Source organism: Cataglyphis hispanica, chromosome 23 (assembly GCF_021464435.1).
Source record: "Cataglyphis hispanica isolate Lineage 1 chromosome 23, ULB_Chis1_1.0, whole genome shotgun sequence".
NCBI lineage: Eukaryota > Metazoa > Arthropoda > Insecta > Hymenoptera > Formicidae > Cataglyphis > Cataglyphis hispanica.
Genome location: NC_065976.1, coordinates 1,906,520 through 1,932,964, shown reverse-complemented (window position 1 = coordinate 1,932,964; position 26,445 = coordinate 1,906,520). Strand labels below are relative to the sequence as shown.

The 26,445-nt window shown below is 33.0% G+C and overlaps 1 protein-coding gene and 1 long non-coding RNA gene across 5 annotated transcripts in view; one reads left to right on the top strand and one right to left on the bottom strand.

The window, feature by feature from the left end:
* LOC126858017 (hemicentin-1) overlaps window positions 1–26,445 on the bottom strand; it is a 231,825-nt gene that overhangs the window by 139,370 nt on the left and 66,010 nt on the right. The window contains exon 1 of one of the 4 annotated variants that reach the window (XM_050608024.1): window positions 1,271–1,563. The exons of 2 other annotated variants lie outside the window; for them this stretch is intronic. The gene's annotated coding sequence lies outside the window, so the exon portion shown is untranslated. Of the gene's footprint in view, window positions 1–1,270; window positions 1,564–26,445 lie in introns of those variants that run through there. One more of the 4 variants, XM_050608021.1, reaches the window with a different exon arrangement.
* LOC126858034 (uncharacterized) lies at window positions 519–20,786 on the top strand. The gene is made up of 3 exons (XR_007688598.1): window positions 519–717; window positions 15,108–15,276; window positions 20,532–20,786. It is a non-coding gene; the product is annotated as an uncharacterized LOC126858034 (long non-coding RNA).

Here is a 26,445-nt window from a genome sequence, read left to right as displayed (position 1 = left end):
CTTTCTGAGAATTTTCGCAATATTTATATCTGTTTTCTCTCACATTTGATGTTTCTTCTTTTCACACTTGCAAGATTCATAAGTACGTTTGACCGTAATGCGTATGAGGTTTCGCGCTAAGCCCTTCGTCAAAGCGTCCATAAAGATTGAGATGTGAGGCAGTTTTCAAGCAAAAACGAAGTAATGTTTCTCCTCGGTACAAGTTGCCGAGGTCGATCGTATCTCGTTAGTCAAACGACCGGATCGATCTACTCGGCATTAATGAAGTTTCGAGGGCATCGTCGTGCCGCGTTTAAATGTTCGTACCGACCGACGACATCGAATTCCGAAGTCGATGGCTGAGGATGACAATGCCAGTGTCCCGATTCTCAAGTTAACTTACAAGCTATCCCCCCCGTTCCCCCCTCGCGGCGACCGAAGTTACACGAACGGCGGAATTCGAAGTTGACAAACCGCGCTGCGCTCGACGATCTGTCGTTCGAGTTCCATTTGATGTAACGGACTTACCGCCAGGAACGACAGGTGACATTCGCCGCAGCAGGAGAGCATTACCGCCGACGGTGATGATAGAGCGCGCAAGAAATATCTCTGGGTTGAGAGATACGCGGTACCGATAGAGACATCCGATGTACGCTCGTCTTCCGTTAACAAGAAGATTTAATATCGCGTCACGGCACTTGGCTCTTGGAGACAATTAGATGACTCGCGCAGCCAGAGGTAAAAGCTTTAATCTCGCTGACGCGCAGCAGTATCAATATTTAACCGCGAGTGCACGGCTTTCTGTTGGGACATTGTTAACGCTGGCTTCGGGAAAAGGAAGATATTCTTGCTTTTGCAACGTGTGGTACTTTTTAATTTATATTTTTAGTGAAATATATTTTATTACGAAAAATTTCAAGAAAAAAAATCTAATTTTTTTATCGCAACATTTAATATCTCAACACGTTAAATGTCATTGTATTGTAATTAAAACATGAGTAAAAATTCAAAGAATTCAATTCAACGATAAATTCTGTTATTTTCTCATTAATTTATCATAGTGTTTTTGATATTTTTTAATCATACAAAAACAATTTTAAATTTATTAAAGCATCCGTTATTAAAATTAGAATCAAAAATTTTGAAATATTTTATATAATATTCTGACTTATTTTTACATACTTTTAAAAATACTCCTTATATTATTTAAACCTTTTACGCACAACTGCTTTTCCTCAAGAATTCTTATCTTTAAATAATATCTTTCAACAATATTTGTCTTAACTAATACCTGTCCCTCTTTTAAAATGTTTCATGTTTGAACGGTTGTTCTGTGCTGCCGAGTTAAAGAGATATTTAAGATGCGACAGTAAATCAAAGTCCTGTGAAAATACTTACAGCGAAAAACCAAAGTTCGAACACACAGTTGTAAGAATCACGGCTTTTCTCGCAAAGCGATAGGCAACTGCAGTCGAAGGTGTTTACTAAAAAGTTCTCCGTCTGCGTGCTCGGTTTTATCGCGGAAAATTATTTTTGTGCTCCGTCAGAGCCCGACTTTTAGATCCGCCCTGCGCGCTGAAGAAAACTCCAAACCTCGACTAAAAGTCGCTCAGAACTGCCCTGCTCGCTCGTGTGTCACGAACGTTATTCTATGATATGCATGTCGTCGGATGCGATAACGTCGGATTAAAGAAGAGTGAACGAATTAAGACTCGCGCAACTTTAATGATTTAAGAGAGGGACCGTAGAAACGCATAGTAATTTTCCAAAGTGCTAGCATTTCTCGATAACACGGACGCACACACACACACACACACACTTGTACACATTTTGCAATTTCACATAATCGTACGTTGCGTCAGTTTTACGCTTAGTTAATCTTATCTATTACATCAGCGAAAGGCCAACGGTCTAAATTATTATTAGTTGCGTTCGAGTTGGAGATGCATGGATTATTTTAATCTTACTTTTCAGCTATTTACATATCTTTTCATACTACAAATACTATTCACGATTGCCCATTGAAATTTTATTCTATGTAATCACATAATTAATTCACTAATTCACTTGTTCGTTATAATGTGTTACGTCTTAAAGTTTCAATTATATATTAATCAAGTTTCAACTTCTTTTATGCCAAGCGCAACGTAGCGCAAAGCAAACGCATGATTCAATCTTTTTCGAGCGCTTTAATTATACTTTTTATTTTTATATAGAGATGATTAAAATATTCTCATTAAAATGCTTGTAATTATTCTGTGTAGTGATACTCGTGTTATAAAGTGACGATCGAAATCATCGGGCACATAATGTATAACAGGATAGAGTCCAATCGCTAATTAGAAACTCGCTTAATGAGAGACGCGATATATGGTGAATTGGAATGCGATACACGAATGAGATATTATCGGCGGCACATTATAGTGATACATCGTGTGTTGGTTTATCACAAGGAACAAACGGCGTTTTGTTCGATAATGCCGATCATCGCCGACTTTTGTGATACCATCGTACATTCATGCCGATCAAAATTGATGTTTGAAAAAATTTAGTTATGGACCGATTAATATACTCGACATATAAACATGAATTACATAAATTATTATTTAAATATGGAAATGTACCAACGTTTATTTAAAATGTAGGATCCATCCTGTCCTCACGTTTCGTACACATATTATTGTTAGATCTACATGAATTATTAAATTACGAATAAAAATATCTAAATGAGCAAATAGTAATTAAAATTCTTTAATTAGTGGAATATTGAAGTTGGATAATTGCGTTGCAATAAGACTTATACGACAATGTAATTGCATTTTACAGTTATTATTAGACATAAAGTTTTTATCGTTTATTTCCGCGAGGTACTGTCACATCTGGATTGTTATAATAAGTTAATTGCCCTCGTTCCTAAATTGGGTTAATCGTTAATTACTGCATGCTACGCTTTTCATTGACATAGAACGGTTGATCGAACATGATGGTGCAACTAATTGCATTACCATATTCCATATGGCTAAATGTAGCGAGCAGATCAGTATTACTGAACACCCGCGTTATGTTTGTATTTCCTAATGCTGTGATTGATAGGAACGTATGCACTGCTATTTATGCTCGGCAGAGAGAAAAGGGACGAGCTGTGAGATAATTTAAATGGAAACTCTCGATATTTTTGTAATAATGCGTAAAGGAAATCGTCAAAACAACTCTATCAATATTTTATATATAATTATCTATTAATCGTTGAAATATAAAATAAATTTTTCCAAATTGGTGAAAGTTATAACGTCATTATAAATTAATAAACATTTGTGCAATTATTTATCTGGCTAGCATTCGTGTATTCACCAAAAATTCTATTTAGTTTAAGGAAAAAAAACAAAGCAAGCTTCATTAGATTGCACATATTCATTTTATGCATTTATGCAAAAATAATATTCGACAATTAAGTAAATTTTCACGTCTACTACTAAATTTATTCCCAAGATTCATCGTTTCCCCGCGGTTTCCTGAAAGATTGGTTTCACAAAACATGCGCAATCAACCGATCGGGCGAACCATTATCGAAGAGCAGTTTAATAGGAAACCCAATACCCTTATCGCTGAGAGGTAAACTGATCGAACGTCACAATTGAAATAATGCTACGGCATTTGACACGTAACGATGCGCAATTAAATAACGACCAATGGAATTCTAAAATCTTAATAAACTAAATGAATAAAGTAATTTTAAAATTTAAATTGTGCTATTAGAAAAAGATAAAAAAAATGTTATCTATTATACAATTTTATACAGTTTAAGTCAGCAATATCATGTTTAAAGTATATAAATTTTAGTTAATATTGATTGTGTATATTCATTTATTTAATATTTTAATATGTATTTTCTCGATATATTTGCGTGTGTATTTGTTGCGATATATTTGTAAACGCATTGTGTTTAGATTATGAATGATAAATTTAACCGCGAGGCATTGCACAAATCAATCAAATTTAATGTTTGTTGTTTTAATAATAGAGTGATTTATGTCACGAAAGTAAAATCATTAACTACATAACTAATTAAAAGCTGATTTTTTTTTTGTTGGCGGAAAATGCGGACGGCGGATATATAGATAGATTGGTATATCATAAGCGACTCTTCAATACTGCAGGTCATGCTGCGGCGTGACCGCTGTTAAATGTTCAATAAGCGAATTGCGGCTTCCATAATGAAGGGAGAATAGTAGTTATTAACCAACTTCCGTATTCGTCGATATTCGCTTCTCGCCATAACCATTTGATATGATAGTTTCCTTTTTTAAAAGCTTATTATAAAATATACGTTGTTTCGAATTTTCGTGTCATTTAAAATCCGACAAGAAAATCCGATTGATCGGATCGTCCTTTCATTCTTCGAGATTATAATATGGCAAATCGGAGATCCTTAATAATCAAATTTTAGTTAACTGATATGTTATTTAAAGCTTTTGACTTGATATCAAACAATTAAAATTTACATTTATTCAGTGTATAACATAATAAACAACGCAGAAAGAATAAAAATAGGAACATGTATACCAAGTTAACATTTATGTCAATGCAACTGTAAATTATTTAATGTAAAAATATAAAACAATGGAACCAAAGCCAAAAGAAAATATTTACATGGTTCATAAATATAAATAAAGATAGCTAAAGCTTCATTTACTAAAATAAAAAGATGTATGATAATTTTAGACTTTCGTACATGTCAATTCATTGCATCTTTATAATTTCTTATATTAGTCTCTTTTATAATGCAAATTTCGCATTTCAATCAGAGCTGTTTATGTATAGAACAATAGTTATTAACAAATATATTGGAGTTATTTGCTAAGTGTAAACTTTTCTCGTTTATTTAGAATATTTCTGCAAACAAATATCGTCCAATTGTACAACTTATTGCAAATTGATCGTCATATTCACAAAATTTGCGTAGCTACATTAATTATCATAATATTTTCAAAACAAATTATTATCTTTTATTTTTTACTAACAAAAAGTTCATATTTTATAATATTTTATATCAATAGCATGATTTTGAATAAAATAAAATTTTTAAACAATTGTAAACATCATTAAAATTTATTTATTTTCTCTTATAATTTTTTGCACAATCAAAATTAATTTTAAAATGTAGCATTTTTCATCTCTTTTAATTTTTATATTTATATACACAAGTATTATAAAATAACTGATCACACAAAAAGTACAAACATTTGCAATAGCGTTGTATATTGGAAACAGGATTACATGTGATAGCATAACGAAATAGGAAATTACTCTCGAACATTGTTATTAAAGCATATATGCGTTTTACAATTAAGCGCTACCGATCGTAATCATATGTTCTATCGCAGCCGCGCAAGTTACATACACAGTGCACGATGATCCCGTATTTCGATGAAAACTGACTCTATCTCTGCTAACGTGTTCAAGTAGTTATTAACGTAGCTTCGCATGAAATGACAGGATAATTTGTCTCTTTTACCAAAAACGAGATGGCACGATTGCGGACAGGCAAACATAGACGAATAATATAATCCTGCTCGAATGTGTGCGAATTTTCAAAACGTTTCATTACATAAATTATACGATAATTCAATATCTCGCGATTCGATATCTGAAAATTGCTCCATTTCAAAGTTTAAATGATAACAATTCGGCATTGTTTATTAACTGATATCGATTGTATTTCAATTTGTATATTTTTGCAGCAGTCCAGAATTTGCCTTTCATTATTTCTTCGATTAACGTGAATTATTAATAGTAGTGATTAATAATAGAAGCGGGTAGGAACAGGACTTCTACTGATCAAAGTAGTTTAATTTTAAATCTTCCCATAAATATTTTACATGCAAAAATCAATATTTTCAAACGGTACGATAATTGATCTAATTCTTCAACACATTTTCTATATTTTTATATATAATAAATATTCGTGATAGATACCTTCTTGTAAGTAAAAATAAAAATATCATGTTATGATTATTAGTCTGTGTTAATCATTTTAACAAATGACTAATGAAATTAATTACACTGGATGATAAATGTTATTTGATCGCGGGCAAATCAAGATATGATACACATAGTCACATATCTCTCGTTTCAAAACTTGGATGATTTATCACTTGCGTATTATATTATGGAATATTATTTGAACCTCATTGGTCTAAAATAGATCTATCCTGAATATTGCTTGAAATCCAGCCTGCAGTGATTGTACAAGACCAAATTGAATGGCAAATATATTAATCATATCAAATGAAAATGTACTAAACTTTTAGTAAATGTATGATAATATGTAGATTCTTTTGTTTTGTTTATTAAATTTACAATTTTCACACATGTAATAAAAAAAGCTTTACATAATCAGTTCACTCAGATAACGAAAACTATCGATAATAATTTAACTTGGACTTATTTTGGATATCTTAGATATATAAGAATGCAATATAATTATTCAATATAAAGCATGTATATTAAAAGAACGGATTAATCAACGACGTGATTATTATATATATATATTCAACTAGTTCGCCCCAATTTCCAGCGGATAAATTATATATTGTGTATATTAATCCGCATAATTAATTTTTCAATTAATTGGTTTCCGTAAGTATTGACTGATCGTTTGCCTAATGATGACGATTATCATCTGCAAGGGCATTTAACCAGTAATTAGCGCGTTGAAGCAACGCTCATTATGGTGTATATATTAACAATATACCCACGCTTTGCGTAAATAAGCTTCGACTCTAAAGATAGACAGTGGGCGTGGGCACATCTATATTACTCGATCAGTAACATTTATAATAGAGTATCGCCCCCATATTATGTATAATCTGCTGCAGTCTCTCTATCGGCATTTAATTTGCCGTAAATTCTAAAATGTTGCTGTTAAGCTTTTACGAGACTCGACTTTTTTTAAGTAATATTGGCTAAGTAATTCTCTTTAAGAATTTCGTATTAAGTTGTTGATGATACTTTATTTTTTCTTACGTAAAGCAAGCGAGAAGAGAACGAGCTTCTCAACCGAAGCGGTGCTTTTAAGAAAATTATTCCATGCTTTAAAGATATTCTCGTGCAATTGACGGCAGCATTATTTTCGATGCTTCCTATTATTAAGAGAAAAAAGAGCTTTGTGAACTTTGTATTTAAGACTTTTTAATGGAATATATTTTCTCCTATTTTTTAGACCATATGTCGTACAAAGTACAGGCTATAATTAAATCTCATCTCATGATTATATACATTGATTTTTTTAGTATTTAAATAAAATAAGTAAATAATTTAAAAATATATATACATGTAGAAATGTTTGAAAAGAAAAATAAGTTTCAATAATTATAAATAACAATTAAAAAAAATAATATTTTATTCTAACGTAATGCAAAATGTTATTTTTTCGAGTTTAAAAACAAATATTAAATGTAAGTAAATGTTATCGATTCATCTTCGTTATAACGTTGTAACATTTTAACAAAGTGTATAACTTTAGATTTAAATTAATGTTGTAATTTTTATTTAGAATCACACATTCTTCATGATTTCACATTACACGAGTCTATAATTGCTTTGAATAAAATTACTTCGTTTTAGACTCGATTTTACTCCATCAATCATTCGCAATGTTTATCAAATGTCGATGACGAAAAATATTGTAATTATTCCACGATGCAAACTCTCTTATTAAAAAAATCGCTTTAAGGTCCTTTCACAAAAATATCATCTTTCCTTTTAATTTGCATCCCGTGTACTACAAGACACGATGGAGTTTTATCGAGAGCTTCTTTGTGATCTTTCCAGTAGCTATCTTGTCGGTTGATAAAAAATACCGCGCCCTCCTTTTCCGAGGTGAGCTTAGCTCGGCTGTAGATCGTTCGACTGATGACTCAGGACATTAAAGAGTCCTTCAGATAGGTTATCACGGAATGATTTTCCTCGCTTTATCTCGTCCTAGTTTTAAGGATCGGATTTGAATCGGATTATATTGATTGTATTCGCTTTGCGCATAATCCACTATGAACGCGGTATCACGCATTGGAGAGTAATAATAGAATTAGCGCTTCGGAATCATCAACTTGCTAATGTAATTAACGTTAATGTTCGCAAAACGATTCTGAGAATATTCCAATGAATATTTTATTGAAAAATTTATATTTATTGTCTCTTTAATTGTCATAACACGCGATAACACTGTATCATTATTAATTCATATGCGCGCATACTAATCCGACTGCCATTTAATTGCCGCTGCGGATTTATTTTCATTGATATTCGTGGCAAATATATCAACAGCACGCGATCTTTAGAATAGTAAAAAATTAAATTACACGATATCGATTTCTCTCCATCCTCTCCCAATTATATCTAAGGTAAGACTATTTTTTGATAAATCCAAAAAATGCACGGTTTAATTGTTAGAGATGAAATGTATATAAAAATACACAGCAAGCATTGATTTATCAGCTACAAACATGATTATTAATAAGCTTTTATCGTATTTTATGACTGCAAGACCAAAAAAAAAAAAATTTTTTTTTCTGGTAAACACCCATTCCCTCGTTTTTTCCTTTACGCGATTTTTCCCTCCATAATGCGCGTTTTAAGTTCCCTCTCTGAGATGGAAGATTGAACGACTCCTCCCCTCAGTATCGATCCATTACCTTGGCTTCGGACCGCACTGTCATATACCGGGTGTGCATGCGGGAGCGGCCGTATCTGGGAGCTTACGCCATTCCCGCCGGTTGTAGATATCGCGATATGGGAAAATTGAAATTTTACGACGACACCACGGACGATTGTATGTGCCCTCTGCAGAGAACGTATGTTCCACGGACGGGAGATACCCTTATCCCTCCGTTGAAATTCGTTTCCTGACATTGGTTTGAACTTTCGTGCTCGTCCTTACTTGCACTGCACGTGCGAGCGAAATGGCTATTGTATTCTTCTACGTATACGGCATCCTCACGAGTATTTTTCACTTGATTTTTGATGCGCATAGGTCGACGATTTGCAAAAAGCAAGCAGCTGATTCGATTCTGCGAGAAAAGTATCTTTCGATCGTGGAACTTTATCCAAAGACGCCGTTTCTTGCCGGTGCAAAAGTTAAAATATGTACTAGAAACTTATTCGGAGACACCCATACATATACATCCAATACAAGCAAAATTCCTATAATTTTAGTTTAATTTTTAAATTAAAATGTAACTTCGCGAAAAAGTTTTTGAACCTACAATCATTTTTTTTTATTTGTTTTTGACGTAGACTTTATATACCAGAAACTTTTATTTTCCTTGTTTGCATAAATATAAATGGAAACTGAAAAGTGGTGTCGTGTTAGATTCAACAGTTAATTCATGTCGTTTAAAAGCAGACTTTTAAATCTCTCTGGAAAAACGTTTGATCATCTTGTACATAAGTGTCTTAAAACGTAAGTCCGTAAAACTAAGATACAATCTCGCGCTTCAACGTTCCGTAAAGATTTCCCTCTAGTTAAGGACCAAGAGTTGCGCTGTCAGCGACCAGTAATGTAAAAAATAGTGGACGGGTATTATCATCAGACCGTACGTCATCGATTGCCCTTTTTCTTCACTCAATTTTCGCGCAGGCGCACGTTAATCTCTCAAGAATGATAAACAAGATTAAACAATTTATTTTATGGATATGTACAGTATATTTCTGTATGCAATATCTGCAATATTATTGGACATTTGAAGCCCCATTCAGTAAACTGTTACAACAAATTATATAATTATATAAAGACCATGCGAGATGAGTTTGTCCCTTGGTTGTTGTTATATACCAATTATAACGTCACAATTTAATTATAGTAATATGTTGCAGTTCATAGAACAATAATTGCTGCTAAATTTCGAATGCTTTTACAAAGCGTTATATGTCATATATGACTTGGAAAATGTTTCAATATTATTTGCGTAAAGATATTAGCGTAAACAGATATGCATAGACTTTTCATGTGTATTTTTTTACGTTCTTTTAAACAAATCATTATTCTTTCTATCACAAAAAAAAAAGATAAATAAAAGAAACTGGGATATATGTAAATTCAGCAAATAGTCGACAAAGCAAGACTAATTAACGCCGACAGTGGCGTATATGATGTTTTATATATACAAACAGTTTCTCACGGCATATGAGCAAAATAACTACTTAACGATCTAGCTGCCTGCCTATGAGGCTAAGCATGATGGAAAAGTTAGGTACCTTAGTGAAAACGAGGTACGCTTCTATCGTAAAGCCGCCTTAACAAATGCCACGTACAAAACTTTTCCTCCCTCGTTGCGAGCTTCGTGTACACGGCCATTTTCCGAGAGAGGAAACTTCATGTTATCTTGACTTCGCCGCTGACCTCGATACACACTACCTGCTCTCAGCCCCAGAATCGGTGCCCGCGTCGTAAAGAATACAATTAAACTTGTAAAATTTGCTTTAAAACAATTTAACGAGCGCTCGTAACATTAAACATTGAAAGCAACGGTTTCCTGCTCACCTGTGACTTGAAACTCTGATTTTATCGAAATAGATAGCTTCAATCGATGACGATAGAGAGAAAGTTATCGAGCACGAGTTGTTGAAAATCTATTTTATTCTTTATTTCGCGTTTCCCTTATCGCAAACGATTAATTCTTTGAATTAAAAAATCATATTATTTTCTACACATTATACTCTGCATTATTTTATACATTTAATTAATTTTACTAAAGGAAAAAATAAAGATACAATTTTTTGCCTTTTTTTATTTATAAATAAAAACAGATTGTATCTGTGTAATTTGTTAATTTAACAATTTCATGAAATTTAAATGTATTAAAAATACACATGAGAACTCGATATATTGTATATTAAATATTAATAGCAATAACGTGCAATCTATAATATATTGCTCGATAAAAGTATACAAAAGAAGCAGCGAATAAATAATTAACATTTTTTTGTGCGAAATTACCACGGTATAAAGCTGAAAAAGAGCATTAAGGTGAGTACAAAAACATACATTAATTTTGCATTATGTGCTGAAAACCCGCGGCAATATACTTACCACAAAAGTCTTTGTTTATAAAAGTATAGAAATTAATAATAATTTGTGTGGCATTTAATAAATTGTGTGGAAGTCCCGGAATGTGCACAAAACGTTACAAACTACTAAAGTTAAATAAATTAAAGCTTTTAATAAGTAAAAGAATATCGCGCGCTACTCACACAAATATAAAAATGCACGCCATGTACGCCTATCGTAAAATGCAAAATGCATAGTCGCTATGATTATGAGATCGTGTGGACTCCGAATATTGACGATGAGCGCATTGCCGGAGCGCATCGCGGTGATTGATATCGCAAACATTTGCCAGCATTCTTCAGCAGTTACGCCGTGGCGGCTTGCTCGGTCAAAATCTGTCGGATTAATCTTGCCCCGCAAGATTAATGGGTATTTAACATTTAGCCCGAGTTTCCCGCGAATTTCCATGGCGCCGGTGATATATTCGACTTTACGTTAGCGGTATTTGTGTGTGCGTATGTGTGTGTGAAGCCCTCGCCCTCTCACCGTCAAACTTTTTTAACGAGGCGCGCGCGCGCCAGCCAGGACGGCGGCGAGTTTAGCGCAAGTTGTCCTTAAGCAGGTCGTGACGCGAACGAAATTTGCAAGCTCGACAGCGGAGGAAAACTGCGGCATCAATTACCCGTTGTTGAAAATGTCCGCGACGCGGAACGAAATTTCGCGGACAGCGAACAGGCAGCGTCGGGACGCCCTGCGGTATCAATTACGCACCGTTAAAACTGTCACACGGTGACGAGTGAGCGGGTAATTGAAAAGTTTGTCCCTTAAAACGCTAAAGCGCGACCTGGCGCGCGGTGAAATATCGCGGCCGAGCCAGTTTGAATCACGTTTGCATCTGCGATTCGTCAAAATGTTAACGCACCCGTGCGCATTTCGTTGCCGATAAAAACACGATTAAAAGGCCGGCTCTCAACCCGCGTCACGTCGCCCGATTTTATGCACATTACGACTGATTGTGTTGCCGTATGAAATATATTTAATTGCGCGATGATATATACTTACTACTTAATATCGCAACTATGAATTAGCAGTTAAATCGTGCGCAATGAACAGCTATGTTATGCTGATGAAAAGAATTATTCGGTTTTTTTTAAATAATACACGCGATAGCGCAGTAAATTGACGGATAAAATTAATACGACATTTCGATATTTTATTAAGAATACATGCATCAATAAATATCTCGTTATTAAAAATATTGTTAAAAAGAAATTAATTTGTTGTCTAAATAAAAACATTAGTCTCATCGCACATTTATTTATTTTTTAGATATAAGATTCAAAAATTTTCTAGTGCTGACAAGCTCGTTCACGATAAATGTATTATTCAAAATTACATATCAAATTTATTCTTTTATGTAAATACATGGATTGCGAGGGAAATTTTTTGCACGGGCAATCCAATAAATAAAAATGAAGGATTTTAGCATCCGTCGCGACGAACGATCAAGAAAAAATATATATGAAGAAATACGAGACGTAAGGAGAGGCAGTAGTTGAGAAATTTTTATGGTTGAGATAAAACACCGCCGCGACGCAAAATAGATAATCGCCAAGCGCATGCAACGCATCGGGGCGCCGTAAAGTACAATGAATACTCGCGATCAGATTGCTAATGACAAAAAGTCCGACAATGCGAAATTCGTTGCTTGCCGTTGCGCTGCATATATTCCGCGTCCGAGAATCGCGTTTATTGCTAACCCCGGAGTTGGGTTTATCGATGCGATTTTCCACGCACGGTTACTTGCGCGCAGGCGAATATCGCGCTTCGCACAATGTTCCGCTCGAGAAGGACAAGCAGATTACGATGTTGAATCAATGATACGCGAGAGACAAGCATCACGTTCGCTACCATTACGAAATGAAAGAATAAGTATGTATTTAATATAATTTTTTGTCACATTTTTGATCTATCATCGATAAATTTTCTCTCGCAAAAATCATAGTTGAGTATTAAATCTGCCAATATTCCATAATCATAATTAAATGAAATAAATTTAATATCAATAATTTGGTATGTATTTTCGAATTTTATTACAATAATATTTTGCGCTCAATTTTATTGACATAATCTAATTGAAAAAGAAGTTGAAAAATGATTTTTAAGAAACTTATAATATAAAATTTATATGTAGATATTATTTATGTACAGATATATTAATAATAAAAATAGCAAAAAAAAAACATGTATTTCAATATTTATTGATGAAAAATCAATTTATTTTAAAAAATTCGTGCCGATTGGAACATCATACAATTTTGATATAAAATGGGTTTTTTATTCAGCGGAGTTAGTATAAGTGAGTCACTCTTCAAAAAGCATTTTAATGCACGTAAATCTCATATTTATCACTAAAACGCCTGATGGAGTTTATCGGTGCGATTTCGTGCCGTGCTTCCAATGACGCGCGTATCGCCCTCTGCGGTTTTAGCTGGCTGAGATAGGAGGGGGATGGGATAGATAGATTAGGAGGTTAAATTAGTTCAATCAGGAGACCCGCCTGCGCAACGATGTGTAATTATGCGCCGGTACAATCACGCGTTCGCGGATTCCATGCACATGTTCTCCCAGATCCCACTGATGTCGGAAAGCAATTGCAGCAACCGCAGCTAAGCGGGACGGAATATGCGTAACCCATTTTTTTTTATCCCAAAACGTACAATAGTTAGATCAAATAATTGATAATTTGCTTATATTTGTGTGTGCATTCGTCCATATCGATATGCAATTTGATAAGATACGAGAGTGGAGATTGATGGATGATATAATATCAATGAAAAATATCATTTCATTTATTTTATATTATTGCATCAATATTTTTTACGCGCTGAATAATTCTATAATATATACTAATTGATTGTTCGATTTTTAAAATAAAAGTGTTGCGGTCTATTCTTAATAACTCTAAAATTCCCTAAAGAAAAACTTACTGCCATGTTATTGAGAATATTCATAAATCATAAAAAGTATTTCGAAAAATTAATCGATAAACTCGTTTACTATTAACCCAGTTCGCCGAGTTCATCGACACGATTTCCGATAGATTATCGACGTCGTGTGTGCTTCTTCTCACGGTACTCTACCATCGAGATAGACAGACGGCGATGGAGACGCAGCCGTATTAAGGAATCGATAAGAAGTTTCAGCATGTCTGAAGCTCCGAGATCCTGCCAACATTTATCTCGTATACCTAAGATTTTTTGCTTGAAAAAACCCGGTAAATATTAAAGCATTCTGTGAAACCGTATGATTTTAAAAAGAAGTATTTAACTTAATCTGTAGATCTAAAATCTAAGATAGAAATCCTTTTCTCGCAAATACATTTTATTCTCTCTGCAATCATTCGCAATTTATGCCAAATATGTATAATATATTGTGATGTGATTTCATAACTGTATTTTTTATATAATTAACATCTTTCATTAAAATAATATTATTGCTCTAATTATCATTATTGCAAGCATTTTGCAAATGTGATCAATTCCGTCAGTTCTATTAAAAGGAGAAAGAAACTTTAAATAAATAATCTGCGTCCTCTTTTAAATGCAACTATTATTAATCCACCAATTGCTACCATTTTTATATCAACTCGCTTTCATGTATGCGTAATCTCGTCTACAATTTATTCAATACTATTTCCTGAAGAAATGTACAAAATTACTGTTGTTTGATATATTGTTGATATGTGTTTATTGTATATATTGTAGATACATATATATACAATATATACAATAAATACAAAAAAAATTAAAATAAAATAAATATAAAAAAATAAAAATTTAATAAAATTAAATTAGTTTTAGCCTAAACAAATAATAAAAGGATTAACAATATATTGAACCGAATATTAAATATATTTTCTTGATACACATTTATTCGTCAATTTTTTGTACGTATGATTATTATTAATCAAAGTAAGACAATTTCTATAATGTGATAATTTGATGTATACTGAGACACTCTTAATACATACATGCTGTCAATCCGCGTGTCTCTATTATTAGTTTTGAACTGCTTGTAGATCATATCGACACAATCCTGATTACATGTCCAACAATGCCAGCCATTTCTTCGACATTGCCTCGACACAGAATACTCGCAGGGACGTATACGTCACATGGGTGGATCAAACTCGGGATTTCAAGATTTTAGAATAACGGAGACAATGGAGAGTGACATTATGAAAACTGGTAAACATTTATTTTACGTACAATGTGGCCCGTAGGTACTTCATTGCCCGAAACCGGTTGCCGCGCTATAATGGACATCTCTGTCTCGCGACTAGCGCTTGGGTCATCGCTAACATCGCCGGCGAGCGTAAATGTTTGCCGAGTGTGTTGTGCTTTATGAACATGGATTTCACCGTTGCATTGTAACGAATTCGAGCGTCGCGTGCGCATGTGTGTTTGTTTATACAGGCGCGATGCGATCGCTATTATCAGAGACATTATGATCCTAAATGGGATACAGCAGAATTTAATTCGCGACAAGTAAATTCGCGAAATTGCGGTAATCAAAGTTTCCTTGTTTCGTTGCTCTGTCGTATAGACGATGTAGACGTGCGCGACATAATTGCGACAGAAACTGAGATCTGGCAATAGATATGCCGATTCGCCCGCCTGTAATTGCGGTGATGTAGAACGTGCGTGGTTTATAACTTATCGATCGCACGATATGCGTAATACGTCACAGCAAAACAATGGAACATTATTTACGAGCATTAATAGACTGCTAAATACAACATTATCGTGAAAAAGTTTCGATCTATGAATTACTTGAAGTATTGATTTTTTTATTCATTCAAAAATAATATGATTTATCTGAAATATTACAAGTATTATTTTTGGTAAAAATAAAAGTGGATATTTTTTATTAATGCTCTAATACAAAAGCAATCCTTATTTTCGAAAATATAGCAAAAATAAAAAAAGTGATCTTGAAGAGAAATCTTGAAAATAAGCATTTCTTAAACTTTGCTGATCAAAGGATTCTCAGATAAAGAAAAAAGAACAAACAATATAAATTTAAATACACTTATAATATAAAAAATGTTAATAAATATTATTTCATTAATATCTATTATTTTATTATTTAATGAGACTTAAACAAGCAGTAATAACTTCTTTTATGTTTTTTTTTATAATAATTAACATAAAAATTAATATTATAATTAATAAAAATTAATTTAAGAGATAATAATAAAAATACTTAACTGTAAAATATATTTATTAATGTCGATAAGAATTTTCATTGAATATAATTTCTATGACTAATTAGCATACGATATTCCAACGTAATGGGTAAATCGCGAATAATCTTATTTGTCTACCGTAATCCACTCGTAGGGTTCTATAAACGATAGGTAAACATCGATCCCGGGACTTCATCTACCATATGTCGTCCTAGATACGGGAAACGACATGTGGCACGACACGTTTCTGTTCGAGTATTCGCGTTATTTGACGCTTTGTTGATGCCATTTGTTCCGGACAGTGCATAGTTCCCGTTTTATCGACGACTAGCTACGAATACACCTGCTTCCGATATGCATCGCGCCGGTGCAATTTGCGCTGACCGCACTCTGATAAGACATTGCTTGGAACTGCTTTCGCGCATTTCTAAATATGTACATATGATTGCTCCAAAACATACTGCTTTAATGTAAATGACAGATTTCTGAGAATCTATCAAAATAAAAATGTCACGTTAATAAACATTTGATCTTCGCTACAAAAGTATTAAGCAAAATTATTCAATAAATTAAAATTAAAATAAAACAAACCGTAAATAAAAATGTAATTTTTACTAAATATTTATAAATTAAAAGATACAACAAATTTGTACAAAAGAGCAGTAGATAAACACAATAATATCTTTTTAATTATGATAAACATGTGCATTATAATTTACAGTTATCATAACAAATAATATAATTAATGAATATATGTTAAGATAAAAATAGAATTTTTTTTTTATTTCCTCTATCTTATCTTATTGTTAGATATTATTATAGAAAGAAACATTGTTTATTCTTATTCGTTTTTAGCGTACGCCGTTAATGTTTACAAATTAGCCTCGAAATCCCCTATATATGTGGCAAAGCTCGTAACGAATTTACGGCGCAGCCCACCTTCCTCTTCCGCCAGAGAAGAGATGGATATGGGAATGGGTGTAGAAGGACGCAAGAGGTGGAGAAAAGGAATGAGAATCTCGGGGGGTAATGGTGGCATAGAAATCAGTGGCAGAAATGACTCGGCTTATTTCTCCGGAGGATATACACCGCCAATATACATTGTCAGTGAGGGAGATTGGAGGAACGACCGAGTATTCGTGCGAGAGTGACGAAGACGAGGAAGGCGTTGGCTGCTGCCGAAAACAAATTGGGAGGCTTTAAAAATTTCACAGCCTCGGCCCGATCCTCCATCGCATTCGTGGCTGCTTTTTTTCCCATTTCTCTCTAGCGCGCCCTCGTGCCTTTATCACTCTGCGTCGCTCGCTTTTTCTCCTTCTCGCAGGCTGCTGCTATCCCATTTGTGTTCGTTGCTACCTCGTTTATTTCATAATAATACCCCTTCGGCAATTAGTTGCGTGGTCTCATTCAGTGCCCATTCAATCCTCTAGACGCATCGTGACCGTATTTTACTCCGATAGTAAATAGTTTGCCTGTCTTTTTCCGCTCCCGTTATACTTCCTTTATCCCGCACGATCTAATAGAACCTCTATCCTATTCTCTGTATTATCGCTCTTGATTGATATTAATACTTTGAATAATTAATCGTTCAAGTTTGCCTTGTCTCAAGCCACCGATATTGTTTTCTTGCCAGGACAATGGGGCCGGATATATGATAAATAGTTTCCGAGAATTAATTATATTTTCAATTTATAACAGATAGGTCTAATTTATACGAATCATTTTTCTTCCTCTTTGTACTATAATATCTCAATTTTTTTACATTATAGTTGCTAATAATATTTCAAATAATTTGTGATTGCTACAAGAATATTTTTATTTTGTTGATATAAAAATAAAAATATAAAGTTAATAAAACATCTGAATGTTAATATTTCTTTTTGTTATCTACGCTCTTTGTGTAAAATATTTTCCAATGTAAAAAGAAAGAAAGTATTATATACTTGGCTAATTTCTTTCCTGCTTTCAACTCCTTTACTTCTCGGCAACGATAAAACTCATTTAGATTTCTCTGCTAGTAATCCTCGGACTATTTCAAGCAGTATATCTCGCTCTTAATTCGTTTGATCGCAACTCAATCCTTTTGAAAATAATAAATAGCTCGATTTTCTCGAAACCTTTTCACAAGAATTCGATTCGTTATTTTCTCTAGGTTGCCTTCAGATGCAACGCATCGTAGGCGTCGACATTCGTTGTAGATGATTCAGCGTATCGAGAATCGAGGTTTCCTTTAGGCTTCTGGTTGATATCATTTTTTGCACAGCTACTATTCTTACTTGTTTAAATAGAGAAGTAAAGTTTATCTAAGTGTTATGAAAAACAGTTATTAAAACACAAATTAAAGGGATTAATTAAATCATGAATGTTATCCGATTAAATTTTCTAGACTTAATAGATTTGCGTGATTTCTGCGGTCATTCGACAAGTAGCTTTTGAAAATTTCAATCTCTATTATCACATAGGCTCGATCGCGTCGCTTCATATCCGAACGAAATTTAATGCTTTTTCGTTCATTCCATGGCGATTAGTTGTGCCAATTGAGCTCCCGGATTTTATGTCGAACTAACGATCGCTGCATTAACTGTGATCGAGCATTTTTAAAGAAGGTGCAAGAGTGTTTAAACGTTAATTCTATAAATTTTATAATTATATAACGATTAACAGAATGTTATAAAAAATAAAATATTATTTCATAGATTTTTATTAAATGTTATGATTTCTAATAAGTCTAAAGAATCGTGATATTCGTAATTTAAATATTTCTTCCGATAATATTCCGATAAATTTTTAGCGTCACATATTTTGCTTATTCAGTGACAAAGAGAATATATATATTCTAAAAAAATGTTAAAGATCAGTCAATTTACTTGTGCAAATTTCAAAAAATATGCTGTATGAAATACTATATAAAGATAATAGAAAATACATATATATCGATAACTAATTTACTGAATTAATACACATATCACACACACAATACACACAGTGGCAAATATTTTAAGAAAATCTTATGTTATTCAGAAAACGTGATTGTTAATATCCTATCTTTAAGAAAATAAAAGGAAAAATCGTTTAAGAGAACATCGTGTCATAATTAGATTTATATGAATAAAAACAATTTTAACTCTTTACAGAATAGACGATATATGATAAGTTTTCTTTTCACAAACTTGTTGTACAATTTATTAATGTTATACGAAAAAGAACAAGCATATACATCGGAGTTTGGCGATTAGCCAGAACTAAGGAATTATGGCAGATTGTCGGTGGTGGATTAGAACTTTAGCTACACTGAATGTTTAAGCATTCTTCCAGATACCTTCTAACGGTATATTAATCGGATAAAATTGCGCTTGTGGATTAACATGCAAAAGTTCGCAATGTGAAACACGCGAAATGCAAATTTAAACTATATCATCATACAAGATAATTTCTTTTTATCTGTAAATTAATATAAATGTAAATTAATATATTAATTTTATAACTTGGATTAATATATTAATTTTGCTTAAAAAAATTAAAATATTTATAGTTTTTAAATTATAAACATTTTTTAAATATATTAGATTTTCCAATTTTAAAAAGTTAATTAAATAAATATCTACATAAATTTGTAAATGTTATAATTACATAATTTTCTTAAAAAATGCGATTACATTTAATTAAAGTTGATGTAACATTTAATACAACAATAAAAATAAATCAATTTTCCGCAGACTACTTACAAAAATAGATAACAAAATATTATCCTCCATTTAATTTTAATTAAAATTTTATTTTACAGAATTTTAATTTAAATGCTAATTTAAAAAGACAGATTTGAGTTAACGAATAAAGAGCTTAAATTTATAAAAACCGAGAATTTATTAAAAAAAAAAGATGTCATTTATGTGTGTATGTTGAATTAAGTTTTTATACAAAAAAAATCTATTCTACCTTAATCAAAGAAAATTATTTTATATATTTCTATAAAAAATAAAATTTATATTTATTCACGGAGAAAAATGTGCGATTCACTTAAGCGTTTGCCAACTTTCGCATTTTATTATTTATTACTTATTATATTATTTATTAATTTATATTACTTATATTATTTATTATTTAAATGTAAGTTATTTAATTAAAAATTAAAGTGCAAATAGCAATGCGACAATATATTTGACTTTTATGAAAAATGCCTTGTATTATTGAATTTATTTATAATTTCATAACTAACCTGCGCATAAATGAACGGGAAATATTGATAATTTACAGTACACCGTTACATCGATGAGCGGAGCACCGAGTTTCTTCGCGGTGGACTCTCGGCAAGCAACGGGATGCAGCAAGTATATCCACCCCAGAACAGGATGGAGAGAATACCATAGCAGGAAGTAGAATAGGGATTACGAAGAGCTGAATATTTCATTACGGAGAGCCTGCATGGAAACTTGCGGAATGATAATACTTTATCAGGACAAACCCGCCTGCGGTTTTCCTATCCTACTATTCTGCCCCTTTCTCCTTTCCCTCCCCCCCTCCCCTCTTTCGGTAGGGAAGACGGATTATTCTTAACGGAAGAGAGAGACTATTTTGCGCTTCCCAGCGTGACCATTTCCGCAATAATGAGTAATTATAATGAAAATGGCATATTTAATAGCTTCGTTTATTTCCATTACTAAAGCAGAATATTTATTGATGTTATCACTTTCTAGTGTCGAAAATTAAATTAATCTATTGTTAAAAATTTAAATGTGTAACTGCTGATATGCCTTTCCTCGCTTCCTTCCTTTTATATTCTATTACATTAAAAAAATCCAATTTATAACTCTAAAATTTAATATTCTTTCTTTAATTTAAACAATAAATTTTTGATTAATGTGAATTTCTTTTTATATTCGCAAATATACATCTTTTTCCGCGCAATATTTATTTCTCGATTTCACGATAACTTATAAAACAATAATATTCACGATTGAAATGAATATTTTAACGCTAATATCTCTCTTTGAAAAATTGAATCTATCGAAATAAATTCGCCTAAACTATGCAAAATTAATATAGAATTTCCCGTACTTTCCTTTCTTTATTACAATTGTACACACACTTTCGCGATTGTGGAAACAAGATTTTCTCATTCTTCGTTAGCATAGAAAATACTTGCGACTGATAGGAATGGCGGCGCGCGCGACCGAATCTTGAATTAATGACACAATCCTGGGGAAACGATACTCGGCCGTACACTATATATACACCATCCCTTGGATGGTATCCTTACTCGATGGGACAGTCTAAGAGTAACAAAAAAAAAAAAAAAATTAGAAAGAAAAAGAATACTCTGTGTGGAAGAAGCGTCTCCCAATGCGAGGCGGATTGCTCTCCGAAATGGAATTGCTCGACAGAGACCTTTCGCAATAACTGGTCGTGGCTCCTTTTTTGCTCGGTCAGGCGGTCGCACACTCCCCGCTCGTTGCTTTTGATAACTTTATCCGACACGGTTCGCCGTACGTACATACCATCCTACACCAATGGCGTTCTGTCACGATTTATCATTGATCCGCGTATATATAGCGATACTTGAACAAGCAGAACCGGCAATACGGGAGACACGTGCGCGCAGGACGAAACGAACGGAACGAACTTTCTCTACAGATCGCGAACTGCCGCGCGAACTTGCCGAAACCGATAGTAACTCGAACGTTCAAATTGCACGAAATTATTTTCCACGGCGTACAATACGGCACGTAGGTGGTGTGCACGAACTATGTGCACAAACTGAAATCAATCAAGAAGACGGTATGGACGTGTCTTAATTCTTCCAAATGTAAACGCACATTTGTACTCTATGTTTTCCGTGTCGAATATAATGTCAATGTATATGCGGGTCAAGAGAAAAATATTAGAAAAAATTTAATTGTGTGTGTAGCATAGCATTAATTTATCAAAAATTCTACAAAAAAATTAAAAGTTTATTGTAATATATCTTATTAGGAAAATCAAGTAGAGAAATTTATTTAAGAATATAAAATAGAGAAATTCTTAAGAATATTTTTTTGCAATCGTTTATAATATCGTAATAATAATGAATTAATTTACACACGCAAAGTAAATAATCAATCAGTCGCATATACTTCACTCTCGGAAACACTCGCTTTTGAGACTTTGCTTTCGCGACCTTTTTCCACGAAGAGTCATTCTGCCAACGAAGTTGCACTGCCATTTCGACCACAGCCGGTACATACATTTTACAAGATGGAAGCTACTACACAGGGGTAAGTGGCATTCCGTGTTTCAAATGACTCGCCGCTATACCTGGCAAAGACATACAACCCAAGTGGTCCGCACCTTCATTCGTCTCCGTTCAAGAGCCCGCCAATCCGCCATGGCCGCTGCGGCAGCGACGCAATCCTTTAATCCGACCCTAAGACCTTTTCTGTATTCCCGCGCGAAACCAACCTGTGGGATGTCGAAACTTCCACTTTGTCGCTGGCTCGACGAATAATATCCGACCAACGCGTTCCGAGAGCTGCCACTTAACGTATTCCTTAAACGCGAGACGCGAGTGTCGAGCACTTCTATTCAAATTTGCAAATCGCAGGAAATGCAAATCCGACTTCTTCAAAGCACGTACCTCGTCTATCCGTTTTGTTAAAGTCACTCGCGACAAAACGGACATATATTTGAAGAGGTATTGACTTGATTATTTAAAAGATTCGCGTACACCGTTTAAAGTGATAAAAAAAAAATTATTTATTTATACGATTGCAAAAAATATTTTTGTAAATTCACTTGTGATTTTTGTCACTAAATAAAGACTAAATTTTTACGAATATAATTAATTTAAAATATTTTTACCAAAATAATTTTTTATTATATACAAAGAAATTTGAATTTATGCAATATAAATTTTGTATGTATTTTATACTTCAATTTTTTTATTTATTTATTTATATAAAATCGTCTGTATTATAATTATATATATATATATATATATATATATATATATATATATATATATTATACATATACCGCTGTAAGTTACAGGAAGAAAGTAACTATACAGAAGCAACTCGCAAGCCTTGAAAGGAGCGAAAGCTGGCATTGTGCCAGAAAGGAGATCCGATGCTGAAACTGCTCAGCTAATACTTTTTTTTTCTCTTCATAGATTCGATTTGCTAGTAATTGGAAGGTGACCTAATTACGTTATTCTCGATGTTCACGCACGAACGCGATGACAAACATACGAAAATAGTAATAAATTATAATTTTATAGAAAAAAAGAAATTGTGATCTGTGTTGTCATTCTGACAAGATTATTATTTTTACAATTTATTAAAAATTTAATGTTATTAAAAAATGCAATATCAAAATAGTAGAGATTGAAAAATCATATGTGACATTTTTCAAAAAACGCTTATTTTTATTAGCTTTTCAAGTTTCTACCAGTTAATAAATTTTTCCTCCACAATAAGAATTTAAGAATATTCTATATTTGCAGAAAAACGTCAAATGCGAAATAGTATTTAATTGTTTCATTTTGTTATCTTGTCATATTTATTTACACAACACGAATCAAATAAAAATAGTCATCTAAAATAATTTCATCCATTTATTTTGATAGATTATAATTCTCGTGAGAGAGTCTGATATGACATGACAGATTTGTTTGTCATGTTTGAAAAATATCGCGGTTATTGCTGACACGTAAAAAAAATATTTTGACATTTTTCATAAAAAAAAAACCTATCAGTAGTTTATCCTTTTTTACTCAAACCAAACTCGTCGAATCTATCAACTGGTCAAATTGTTGTCCATTCTCCTTTGTCGACAATTGTGAAAATTGTGAAAATTATATACACTTTGAAGATTCGCTTAATCACGCGATGGCGTGAACATGGAGATAAGTCACTTTTGACGCAAACACGATTAAGAGTAGATATATCATTAATATTGTCTGAGGAAAAGTTTATACATTTGAGTTTTGTTAATTATCCGTTTAAATATGATGTATTAATAGCAAGTGATACACACACAGTCGCTTATAAATCGGAATCTTGTATGATTTACATTAATTTGTCATTTCACAGACATTAATTTGTCATTTTCACAACATATGCATGAATGAAGATAAAGATAAATTAGAAATAGGTAGAAATAATTTTGCTGCTTAATATATAGTAGCGTATAGTAGTCAATGTAAACAAAGCATGTAAATAAAGTTTAGTAAAGTCTATGCAGATATTTTCATTACACATCGTTTCTATACATTACAGTATTCATAATTAAAACTAAGATACTACAAGAAAATTTTAAAACAAACTTGCCGTAGTGTAATGAAAGCATAATGTGTGCTTCAAGATATTATCTTTCCTCAAACTTGTCTTAAAATAAGATAGGCATATTTACTTTCATGGAGTATGAGTGCTATCTTAGCATGATAGCACAGGAACAAGTCTTACGTATAACGTTCTCAAGCAAGCGTTTTGTGATAATAATAAAATAGGGAATAATTATATATAAATAAATCTCTCTCAAAAAACCTGAGGCATATTCTTATAGTCGTATTAAGTTTCAATTTTGTGAATAAGATTCTCAATTCTAGTTCTACATTTCATAAAATGAGAACTTTTTGTGGACTTGGCCGTAAGGTAACCGTAAGATAAGCTTAGTTACATAGTGAAAACTTAATATTATCTTCAAAGAACTTTTTGCTTCTCTTCAAATCTGATTTAAAAAAAAAAAGAGTTTATTTAGTTTGGGCAATTAGAAAAAATAAGATTTTTCGATATTTTATAATAGTACAAAAATATATGAATATAGTAAATAAAACAAACTTAAATGTTAATCGCGACCGAGCAGAGAAACGCTAAGAGAAAATTGAAAATTGAAAATAATAAAAAAACAACTGCTTCAGAAATTTCGCTCTTTCTCCTAATCCTTGATTAAAATATTGATAAAAGCTTTCTCAAGAAATAAAAATATTAATCATCATTTCACGGTAATAACCACGAAGTAATCTACGTAGTAAGATATTCGACGTCATTTCAGACTCGATAGACAGTCTGATAAACGCAACACCTCCATCAAGTGAAACAAGCGAATAATTCCAATCCCCGAACGTCGAATATTTTTTTCGACCTGGTAGAAGCGAGTGATTACCTCGGATAACGCGACAGTATCCCCGACGCGATAGACTACGCAATCTGTCTTTTTTAGTCGTCTCGCGCCCTTAGGGCGCGCGATACATTATCTTCCGGTGAGTAAGGCAACCTCGCGAGAAGACGGACGTCGATGGGGCGAGGATGGCGCGACACGCAATTTGGCTCATCGTAAATGCACTCCCGCTGTGGCGTGCACTTTCCATTTCGCTTCCTCATACGAGCCTTGATTACTTTCCGTCGTGGCTAACATAAGAGATTCTTTCGCGAGGCATTGAGGAAGAGAGAGAAAGAAAGAGCAACAAGACGCGTCGCCAACAGCAGTGTGTAGTATTAATTTTCAAGTTCACGCTATGGAAAAGTCAACCGCTTAGTATCTCGACCTTACCTTTTGCTTTGTACTCTCTATGAAAGTCATTTTCTGAGTTCTTACCAGAGAAAGCAACAAAGTTCTGTTTTAAAGAGCGAAAGCACAACGTTTAAAATAGACATTCTGGTAACTCTAAATATTTCGAGTACAACACAGTAGGTATATAATTTAACAAACTTTTAGCACGAATAATTTTTTCAACTTAAATAACAACTTGAATATTTTAACTTCAAAACTAGTTGCGCTTCGTAATCTTGCTAATTAATTAATGACGTAATTAATAAGTAAAACGATGCAAATCACGATTTGATTGAATATCATTTAATTCGCGAAATAAAAATATCTTTTATCGCCTATTGTTTGTGCTGATATTACTTATACTGATGCCTAACATCCTTTAATCTCTATTATTTTCATTAATTGTATAGGTCGTAACATTTCCGACAATATTATAGGATATAATCCCACGCCTCGGCAAAACTTCCCCAATGATGTACGGAACAAAAATGGGCTATTCTTTAACTTGGAAAAGTAACATTTTTCAAGCCGAACCCTCCCTCTCTCTCTCAACGAACGGAGCTTCGAACGGGTTAGGTGCGCCAGACACGTATCCTTCCCTTCCCTTGGTCACTACTCGAGATGATGAACGGCGTCGCCCATA